Raw genomic sequence first — 11887 nt, forward strand, 5'->3', positions numbered from 1 at the left:
GGTCTGATCTGAAATACAAGTCCCAGTGCCATAAAGTTCAGCTAATAATTAAACTACCAGTTAGAGCAAGCAATGGAAAACAAATATAATTTTAAAAAATCCAGCCATACCAAAACATTCATGGGAACAAAGATCAAGTGTCATTCTCCATGTAGAAAAAAATAATAATGCGATTATATGAAGACAGTCATACACTTAGAGAAGGATGAAATCTTGAATAATCAATAGAAAAACTATGGTTGTTTATAGGGACACACAAGCTCAAACAGATGATTCTTCCTAAGACAGGAAATAAAACAAAATCACTGAAAATACGATAAATAATTACATAAAGCAGAATATTTGACATTTAAAAACAATCCTAAACAGAATTAATTGACAAATAGAACAAAGTAAATCCAACCCATTTTTCTTTGTTTGTTTTTTTTTCCTCTCTGTCTTTCACAATTCTGGAGATCAAATACAGGGCCTGAACCATGGTCAACAGATGGCCCATTGTTGAACTAGCCCTAAGTAGGCAATAGTATACCTCCAAAACTTAAGGGAACACCAACAATGGAATATGAAGCTGAACAAAGCTTATGAAGAAATAATTTGCAGAATAAAAATGAATGGCTTTTAACCATATGAATGGAAGCTCAACCTCACTCATAGCAAGAGAAAAATTATACTGGTGCTGTTTTTTAAATTAAATTTGTAAAAAAATTTACATGATGGTACTATTTTATTACAACCCCTATAAAAGACAAGATGAATACGTCTTTGGCCCAGAAATTCTGCTTTTGAGAAACACATTACAGACACACCTGCAGATACGCACAAGAATATATTCATAATGTTGATCATAGCAGTACTATTTATATTTTTTAAAAAACTAGAACAAACCTCAGGTTAGTTATGTTCATTAAATGTGTTGTGGTCTAGACCTTTTAAAAATTACAAAGCTTTATTTTCATAACTAAAGAAAATCAAAACATATTATTATATATAAACAGCAAAGTACAAACAAGATCTAGTCTGTTATTTGTACAATAATCAAGAAGATTGGTGTTGGTGGCTCATGCTTGTTATCTTAGCTACTGGGATCTGAGGATCATGGTTCAAAGCTGGCCCTGGCAGGAAAATCTATGAGACTATGTCTCCAGTTAACTTCCAAAAAGACATTATGTGGGGCTATGGTTTAAGTCATAGAATAGGTTTGAGCAAAATATCTCAAGGACAATGCCCAGGTCCTGAGTTCAAGCTCTAGTTCTGGTACACACACACACACACACACACACACACACACACACACACACACACACACACACACACACACACACACACACACACACACACACACACACACACACACAGACCTATAACCAAGGAACTAAGAATTTTTAAAATATTTAGTCAAGGAACAGTTGGAACAACTTATTGAAATCTTGTCCTAAAATAAAGCCAATGGTTGTTGGGGTGCTAGTTCAATAGGACAGTGCTTGCCTAGAAAGTTCAAAGCTTTAGATTCAATGTCCAATACTGCATTATTGAAAAAAATAGAAGAATACAGAACACAAATAAGAAATAGTTATCTAATGATGGCAAAAAAGGGAGGGAGACAAGTCAGGTAGGGGACAAATAGAGGAGAAATTATTTTTATTTTTATTTGTCGATTGTAGGGCTTGAACTCTGGGCCTAGGCCCTGTCCCTCAGCTCTTCAGCTCAAGGTGAGCACTCTACCACTTGAGCTACAGCGCCACTTAAAGTTTCCTAGTGGTTTATTGGAGATAGGAGTCTCATGGTCTTTCCTGCTCGGGCTGGCTTTGAACCGTGATTGGAGGAGAAATTATTTTAAATATATCTCTTCATATTTTTTGGCATTATGCAAAAAGACAGAGCACTTTAACATGTGGGCCTTTGGAGATCCAAACTACTATAAAATATTTAGCATAAGTATAAATTGGACATGGACATTGTAGGAAAAATATTGTACATAAAATAGTTCCTGACAGCTGGAAAAATTATTAAAGGCTAGATCCCATGTGTCCCATTTTATTATCCACTAAAATTTGCTTTGTTTTTGGTAACCTAGAAAAATAAATTTTATTGAAATCTATGTAAAATGTACATGTTTATCCATTTTTTTCTTTACAGATGTGAATGGTGTAATACTGCTATAGTGACTTAGGGGAAATGTATTGGAAGCCCACATGTGTATTTACACACACACACAAACACATACACACACATATGTTCCATGTCCATGTAAGAGGTATATTTCATTGTCAGAGTCAAGATAAACTTGGTTATTACTACACTAGACTATTATCTCAATGGTTTATTTTATTTGAAACTGATCAAATTTTGCATGCAAACATAATGGAGACATTCATGTATAATATCTTCTTTTAATTTAATCATAATTGAGGTACAATTTACAGTTTTTAAGGAGTTTAATTTCAAATTTTATTGTACATGTGATGTATAGAGGGGTTACAGTTAAAGTCAGGTAATAAGTACATTACTTTTTTTTTTTTTTAACAATGTCACCCCTCCGTCATTTTCTCCCAATTTTTTTCCCTCCTGACCCCTTTCCCCCCAAATTGTTTTGCCCTCTAAAACCAATAAGAGAATAAAGAATTGAAATTTAGATCATGGAACTATATATTTTCTAAGGTAAACATCCAGTTTTCTGTTAGGTGTCTCTTGCCTCCAAAGGTGAAACTCAAAGAAAGGAGTGGAAAGTGAGGGGGAAAGCTGTGAGGAACTTTCCTGTTCTGTGCAGATTCCCCTGTTATTTCTCTGTTTTCTCTGTGATAAAGGAATTTGGCTACTGAGGTGCCGTGTTCAAGAGAACAACCCAAAATATGTACAAACTCTTGGTACAGATGTCCTTTTTATAATCTAATAAGCCTTGGCCAGGGAGAATGTCTATTTCCTCCTTGATCATCTGTGGCCAGATACAAAGGCTCACTTCAACAAATTTATTGTTGAAACTCAAAGGCTGGAGAATTCAGAATATTGGTTTAGCTGAAAATAAATCCTAAAGGACATTTATTACCTCCAAAAGTTGTGATAAGATTTTTTTTTTAGTCTATGATTGCACTGAATCTTCCAGAAACTCCCTGAGGAAATTACAATAAAAACCTCATTTACTGCCAAGAATATTAATAATTATCTGAGCTCACAATCATGAACTGACCTGGGACTCAAACTCAGGTCTACCCTAGGTCTGGATTTGGGGCTCTACATGACTCTAGTACACTCCTGTGAGAGACTTCATTCAGTGAAACAAAGTAATTTAAACTCGCAGCTCATTGATGACCCGGCTTAATCCCAGGGTACCATCCAGAGGAAGGGATTGAAGTCATGCCCAGCAAGAATCTCTAAACAAACATTGCTTATCACAGCTAGGCTTTTGGTAAGTACTGGACAGCAGAGAATTCAAAGTTCCTGTCTTTGGCAAGTTAGATGTTGCTCAAAAACGTGTTCAAATTCATTCCCATTTGAATAAGATCTGGAGTCAACACGGGAGAGTGAAAGCAGTGTGTTCTGTCCAAGGAGGGAAGAAAGAACATGGCGCCCTTCTTGTCTCCTCAGATCTCTACACTCACTCGTTTGTCCTGCCAATGTTCCTCTAACACATATTAAAATAACATGTGTGGGGTTTTGTGGTTTATAAAGCAGGCTGAGAAAGATAATAGAAATTGGGCCTTAACAATTGGACCTTACTACTTAGGGAGAGGAGTAGAGCGTTATTGTTTTGTTTTGTTTTGTTTTACACTAAGAAACAGTAGGTCAAATAATTTAACTCAAAGAGAAGTCGTTAAAATGAGCCACTGGACTTGTTCATAATAAGCTGATCAGAGTCTTCCGGTTAGGTTCCCACTAATTCACTGTGGGTGGGGTGGGGGGAGGGGGGAAATTGCGACATTCAAGAGGAACATGTGACAAATATTGGATCTCAGTATGTTTGTGCTATTGTCCCATTATTGACAGTATTGAATTTTGCTTGATTCTCACGTTTATGGAAAGCAGCAGACATTGATAAACACCCTTTGTTTGCACTCAATGATTTTAAAATGCCAAAGAATCCTTCTCTACATAACTTTGATAAAGTTTTCAAAATGTCCCTTTGTTACCTATTAGAAAGGCAGACACAGACTCTCCAAATTCTTGTTCTTTGCCTACCAGATGATTAGCTGAACAGCTTGTCCCTAGTCATAAATGAGATCAAAACACTTGTCAAGCAGACTTGTTCATAGTATCTTCTTTCCCAAGATCCTGACAAGATTTTTACTCACCCTCACCTTGCACCACCAAAATCTCTCCAACAGCCAATCTGAGAAAAGTCTGGCCTAATTTTGGCAATCAGTTAAATATGAGGACTAAAATGAGAGTGGTTAAGTTTAATTAAAATGAAGGATTTTAGAATTACATGTGATTTTCTTGTTGTCACGTTGAATGCGTCTACCGTTTTTTTTTTTTTTTTGGTCACTTTTTCCCCCTGGAAAATTGAGAGGAAATTTACTATATTCTTTAACTAGTAGAACACGCCACAATTCCTCCAACTGAGGAGCAGTAAGCTATGAGTAGGAAGGAAGAAGAGATCAGCAGTGAGGTGAAAGGGCTCTGGTCTATGTCACTTATCAGTAACATCTCCTGGAAAGACTTTTAGTCCATTCATAAGATTTGCTCTCATGAAAAACTCTCCCACAGTCACCACTGGAGCTCTTCCCCTAACCTCATAGATGCTGCTCCATCCCTGTGTGAGCTTGAAGCCCCTCATCACCTCGGTGAGTGATCTTCTTGTGCTGGGAAAATTCCATCCTGGGCTTTGAAATAGAAAAGCTGGAGGAAGCCTTTAAGACTGCCTTCCTTCCTTCTTTCTTTCCTTCCTTCCTTCTTTCTTTCTTTCCTTCCTTCCTTCTTTCTTTCTTTCCTTCTTTCTTTTTTTCTAAATAAGTTTTTATTGTGGAAATACTGTACAGAGAGGTTACAATCACATGAGCAAGGTAATGAGTACATTTCTTATCAAGCTTTCTTTCTTTCTTTCTTTCTTTCTTTCTTTCTTTCTTTCTTTCTTTCTTTCTTTCTTTCTTCTTTCTTTTTTCTTTGTTCTTCCTTCCTTTCTTTATATCTTTCTTTCTTTCCTTTCTTTATTATTTCTCTTTCTCTTCTTTCTTCCTTGGTTTCATTCCTTCCATCCTCTCTCCCATTCCTTTCTTCATTTTTCTTTACTTTCCATCTCCTCCCTCACTCCTTCCCTCCCCTCCCTCCCTCCTTCCCTCCCTTCACTTCCGTCCTTCCTTCCTTCCTTCCTTCCTTCCTTCCTTTCTTCCTTCCTCCCTCCCTTCTTCCCTCCTTCCCTCCCCTCCCTCCCTCCCTCCCTCCCTTCACTTCCATCCTTCCTTCCTTCCTTCCTTCCTCCCTTTCTTCCTTCCTTCCTCCCTTCTTCCCTCCTTCCCTCCCCTCCCTCCCTCCCTCCCTCCCTTCACTTCCGTCCTTCCTTCCTTCCTTCCTTCCTTCCTTCCTTCCTTCCTTCCTTCCTTCCCTCCTTCCCTCCCTCCCTCCCTCCCTCCCTCCCTCCCTCCCTCCCTTCCTTCGTTCCTTCCTTCCTTTTTCATGATTGGTGTTGAAATTCAGGGCATTATGCGAGATTAGGTGGGTGCTCTCCTACTTAAGCCATGCCCTCAGCACTGCTTCTTACTGGTAATTTTTAGGAGGATCTCACTGTCTAGCTGAGCCAATCCCTGAACTGTGATCTGCCTATCTCAGGATTTCTAGCATCACTGGGCTCACATGTAGCCATTAGCTTTGGTAGAAACTGAGCACCTGTGAGATGGTGCTAGGCTGCAGTGGGGTTTACAACACATCACTTAATTCATGGGGAATCAATATTCACTGTTACATGTCTGTGTTTTCAAATATAGTGTACTAATAGAAAATGTGAGATTTGGTATCATCAATGAATTAATATGTGGATATTACTCCTCCCATTGATTGCCATGTAGCAAGGACTGTGTTCAATTTCATTTTCTAAATATTTCAGTTGTTAAGAACTCAATGATTCACAACAGGAAGTCATAGTCTGGTTCATTAATGATAATTATGACATCTTCATCCAAAAAGAATATATATTTATTTCTATACATAGGAAAAGGTCAGTAATATGCTTATCTAAAATGATAACCTAATGTTTTACTGACCCAAAACATTGGTGTAGTAAATGCACAAATCTATGTATATGATATAAATTATGATTTGTTAATTTTTCGCACTTGACTTGGACAATAGTACCAAAGTATAGGAACCCTTTTGATCCAGAATCCTATATTTGGACACTTTCTAGTAGAACAACCCATCTGGTTTAAAGTTCTGCCTATGGGACTATTGTAACCAGTTAACAAAGATAGCACAATAAACCACAATCTCTTGGCAGTTGAGTAGCAACATCATCTATAATCCATTTTAAAATGTTACTTTCTTGCTATTGTCAAGTTGCTGTACAGACAGGTCATCATTTCATGAGTCAAGCAATGAATATGTATTTCCTTTGTGGATACTCTAACTCCTTCCCTCCCTTTTCCCCAGTTTTCCACTCCTGTCTCTGCCACAAGTTACATTGTTCATTTTCCAAACAGTGCACACTGAACAATTGCATTTGCCTATGACCCATTTTTGAAAAATATAATAAAACATGTTACTGAATACCTTCTGAGACTAGGTCATAAAAATTGTAGTATATTTGAATTTTTAAAGGACTTTAAATTTTTGTTTGTTTTGATGATACTAAGGTTTGAACTTAGACATTGATTTCTTGGCTGGCACTTTACTACTTGAGCTGTGCCTTCAGTTTCTCTCTCTGTCTCTCTGTCTCTCTGTCTCTCTGTCTTTCTGTCTCTGTCTCTCTCTCTCTCTCTGACTCTCTTCTTCTCTTTGTCTTTCTGTGTGTATGTGTGTGTGTGTGTGTGTGTGTGTGTGTGTATGTGTGTGTGTGTGTGCACACATGCAAGTTCTGGGTTTAGACTCAGGGCCTGAACACTGGCCCTGAACTTCTTTTGTTCAAGACTAGAACTCTACTACTTGACCCATACCTCCACCATTTTGGTGGCTAATTGGAGATAAAAGTCTCTTGGCTTTGAACTGAGATCCTCTGGTCTCAGCCTCCTGAGTAGTTAGTATTACAAATGTGAGCCACTGGCACCTGGGAGTCTGGTTTTTGATTATTATTTTGAAGATAAAATTTCCTACAGTTTTCTGCCCAGGCTGGCCTCAAATCTTGATCTTTCAGATCTCAGTCTCTTAAATAGCTAGCATTATAGATATGAGCCATTGGAACTTGTTTGATTTTTATATTTTAAAACTTTAATTTTAATATAAGGTGATATACAGAGGGGTTACAGTTCTATATATATATATATATGTATATATAGTTATATAAATTAGGTAATGAGTATATTTCCTATTGAACAGTGTTACTACCGCCTTCATTTTCTCCCACTTTTTCCACTCCTGATAGTCATGCTTAAAAATTGTGAACATTATAATATTGTTGTTTTACTCTAGTACATTTTGAGATTTATTTTTCTAATGAGACTTTCAAATCAAAGAACTGACATCATCTCTGCTAGGTCATGATACAGTCTTTTAATAACCAGATTACTATTAATATAGAAAATACTAAGATGCTACTGACATTCTAACACCATTTTATCTTCATTAAGTCCTCTGGAAACTATGTGGAGCAAGTCAGTAAATTCTACATCTGAATCCAAAACAGATGAGATCAGTCACCCGGGGCAAGGTGGTCTGGCCTCAGAAGAACAATGGAGTCAGATTACCATGTCCTCTGTGACACGGAAGCTGTCCACCAAGTCATGCTTAGGTACAACTTTTGGAATTATCTGTGGGACATCTGTAGGACCTCTTAGAATTCTGCAGGGGATTCAGAGCTCAGTTTAATTTAGAAATGGAATGGCTTACACTGCAAAGATATAGCCTTATTCTTCAAGACAACATTTTTTAAGCAACAGACAATCAGTAAATATCAATGACATATAGTGAGAAACATTTTATTTCATGCTCATTGTGTCATGATTCAGATGGGTTCTGCTAAAATTCATGTGTCCTCTCACTTAGGGACCAAAGATGAATGGTTAGTTATCATCTGGGACATTCTGTTCTCATAGTAGATAGGAACAGAATGACAGAGCCAAGATACACAAAAACATGCCGAGCTTTTGTGACATGACTTATGTCATATCTGCTCATATTTTATCAAACAAAGCAAGTTATATGTCCAAGTGTTAAGATCATTGGAGTAAAGAATTACATTTTACCCATAAGGAGCTGGGCCAGTATTCTGGTTATCAAATGATACTATAATAAAGTATTACTAATTAGAAGACTCAAAGCAAGAGAAATTTATTCTCACAGATCTAGAGGATAAAGCACATTCCCTTTGAGACCATAAGTAGAATCCTTCCCCTCTCCTTAGCTTTGCATAGTGTTTACTAACACTTGGCATTCTTTGGGACAGTTTCATAACTTCATTCTTCCTTCTACCTCTACCTCTCTCTACATCCAACATAGCTCCCCTCAGACATTCACATGACATCCTTTCCTCATATTGCATAGCCTTATATCTTCTAAAGACCTCACTCAGGTTAAAAGCCAATAGCCCCATGACCTTCTCTGCTGTGATTTTCCTTTAAAGAGATCTACAATGATAATATTTCCACTGGGTAATAACTTAAATTTTTCTTTTTGATAGGCAAAATTAAACCTTTAACAGATCATGAAGGAATATTTTCTTAAATAAAATATAAATATACTATCACTTTTCTTCCTTTTGAACATCCCTTATCTTCTAATATAGACCACACACTTCATCTCAAAAACTGAAATAGAGAAGTTGATTAAAATTCATGGCAAAATCATTTTTTAGGTGATGGCTAAAATACTGGAAAATGGAATTACCATAGGGTGGAGATCAGAGCTGAATCTTATCAATGGAGTGGACCAGAATAGTAATGAATTCTTTCTATGACCTTAGATTTTCAGAGCTTGTTTTTGATACAGAACCATTTGTCCAATTGGCTCTGAGAACATTCCTGAAAACAATTAGAATGGCGAAATATACTGGTATCTCTGTGCATGATGTAGAAATGTTTAAGTGGGTTAGAGTAATTTTGATCATTTATCTTGTTCTCTTCAATATTGGCTAAAATTTGGTCAGGAGATCTCATGGGGTAGAACTGTGAGGTGTGATAGAAGAAAAGAACAGAAGAATAAGAGAGTATTTTATAGCATCTAAATCTCTCTTTTGCCAATAGTTGGTGTGCTATTAAACCAGCCAAACTGGAAGATAGAATCAAATTGGCATCACAAAATGGTGTTTAATGATTTATTCTTGAGAATAACTTTTACCTGCAATTATTTTAGTAAGAGTAAAAAGAAGTGAGGTAGATAGATTTCCCAGCAAAGGAGATTGATCCTCAGAATGGTTCAGTCTTCTGTCTAAGAACTGAAGTGCTAAACATGACAAGAACCAGAGCTACTGTCCAGGTATCTGCCATGTTTTAGTTCATATTTTAATCCAATGTGCTGTTTCTCCAATTGACCCTTACACAATATAATTTTAAGCTTATGACCTCATATATTAATCACATTAATGATATGATCTGATTGACATATTTCTTTGAAATAAAATACAGAAATATATTTTCCATATCCAGACCCTTAGCAACTGAGTAATTATCATTCTCTGTCATCCTTATTTGACTTACTACTGATATTCTCTATAAAAAGAGCAAAAGCATTACTTTACTATTTTTATTTTATTTCATTTATTCTTCAAACGCTCTGAAATGAATACACTTTTATTCTTAACTTACACCAGAGTGCATCATGTACATAATGTCATAATCAATATAAGTGCTAGGATTCAACTCCAAATCATGTGGATTCCACATTCCTAACAATTATGTTACTCCTCAGCAGACACCAGGATCCATATGTTTTCCTGTTCTGTTCAACATTTTTCTTCCACAAAGATCACTACTTGCCTCATTTCCTGTCAGTGTGTCGTATGCCATCAGTTTTGCAATTCTGACAGCTCATTTTCTCTGCTTGTGCCAGGTGTCATTTTATGACTCTTGCATGAGGATAATCTAGCAAGATAATGTGGGGAGTTTGTATTTAAAGGCTGTGGCTGAAGAGAACATTTTATGTCAAATATACTCTTAATCTAAACAATGTGTGTGTGTATGTGTGTGTGTGTGAGAGAGAGAAAGACAGACAGACAGACAGACAGACAGAGATTACCATTTCTGAGGGCATTTGGAATTCCATTTCATATTATGTTTGAAGATTAGATCCTTTGAGGATCTAATATCAACGCTGAGGAATGTACTAGTCGGAGTTCTTCCAAGAAATAGAACCAATGGGCATTGCTTCATGTTATTATGGAGGCTGAGAAATCCCATCCCAAAGCTACAAATTGAAGGTGTTGGAAGTGAAATTTTGTTTGAATCTAAAAGCCTGAGAATCAAGAAAGCTGATGGTACAGCTACTAGGCCAATCCAAATAACTGAGAATAGAATGGGGAGTAGTAGTTGCTCATGTAAGCCCTGAAATCTGAAAGACAGAACTAAGAGCTCTTATATTAAAATATTCAAAGACAGAAGAAAAAGGTTTCAAGGTCCTGAGTAGATGGGATACTCTGTACCCACATGACAACTGATAAGAGAAGATCATTTTAACTGTTTACTAATCAAAAGTTAATTCATATGAAATCTACCCCCAGAGATACTCCTAGAAATAATCTTATCAACTATCTTGGCAAATCTAAATTCAGCCAAGTTGACACATGTTATTAACCATGACAAACCTTTTGTCAAACTAACACCATACACATCTTCTTAATTCTTCCTCCTTAAACCATTCTGTATTTCCCAGTACAGACAGTATACAAAGTTGCAAATATCTGTCTCATATAAGCATCCTTCATATAACCAAAAACACACTGATTTCTTCCCAACAAGAGGATTTAAAATCCTTGAGTAATATCTACCCTCCTTCTGATATCCCTGAATAAAATATTATTAACATAAAATTAATAATCCTTAAATATTGATATAAGGTCAAAACCTCCTAGTAATATAAGATAAATAAGAAGGGAAAGAAAACAAGATATTTGCATAATATATATGCACATATGGACACACAAATTTATTTGCAAAAGAATAATGAGCATTCTAGTTCTTATTTCTGTAACTAATAATGTGGGGATAACTCCATTCTCAACTACCTTCTCTTCCTAACTATTCCTTATTTTCCTCATCCTAGCTAGCTCTTCAGCTAATTGTCGTAGTTCTTTATCAGGTGAAGTAACTCAAGTCTTCATTTCTAAAGTATTTGGAAATTATTACTTCTGCCTGAATTGGGTTATTACAGTTTTCCATTTCTCTTAAACAGTAACACTAAGAAAGGCCTAATGGGGTTGTGTGTATATTCTGTATATATCATTGAGAGCTAGAAGTCCACTTTCCTCTTGATAGTCTAGTTTGATCACCCCAGCCAACCTGATAGATATTTCGCTTGCACTGCTGAGCACCGGAGCCCAATGTGGCTGGTCAGCAGTTGTCTTAAATGGCAGTTCAATCAAATGATTGTGCCAGCTGGTGAAAGCACTGCTTCTCTGGAATTGAAAGTTGTAGATCAATGGCACATACAATTCTAGGAAAAGGAAGTCAAATTTTGCTAGTAGATTAGTAGCGCTAATGATGAATGCAACTGCTTCATGTTTCTGTCTTTGAATTTTAAATGCTCACTGTCAGAGTACCAGCATCATACATTAAACACTTAATTGGAGAATAGACAACCTGCTGGCAAACCCTTA

Source organism: Dipodomys merriami, unplaced genomic scaffold (assembly GCF_024711535.1).
Source record: "Dipodomys merriami isolate MVZ:Mamm:240054 unplaced genomic scaffold, mDipMer1.0.p SCAF_9, whole genome shotgun sequence".
In the NCBI taxonomy this organism is placed as follows: Eukaryota; Metazoa; Chordata; class Mammalia; order Rodentia; family Heteromyidae; genus Dipodomys; species Dipodomys merriami.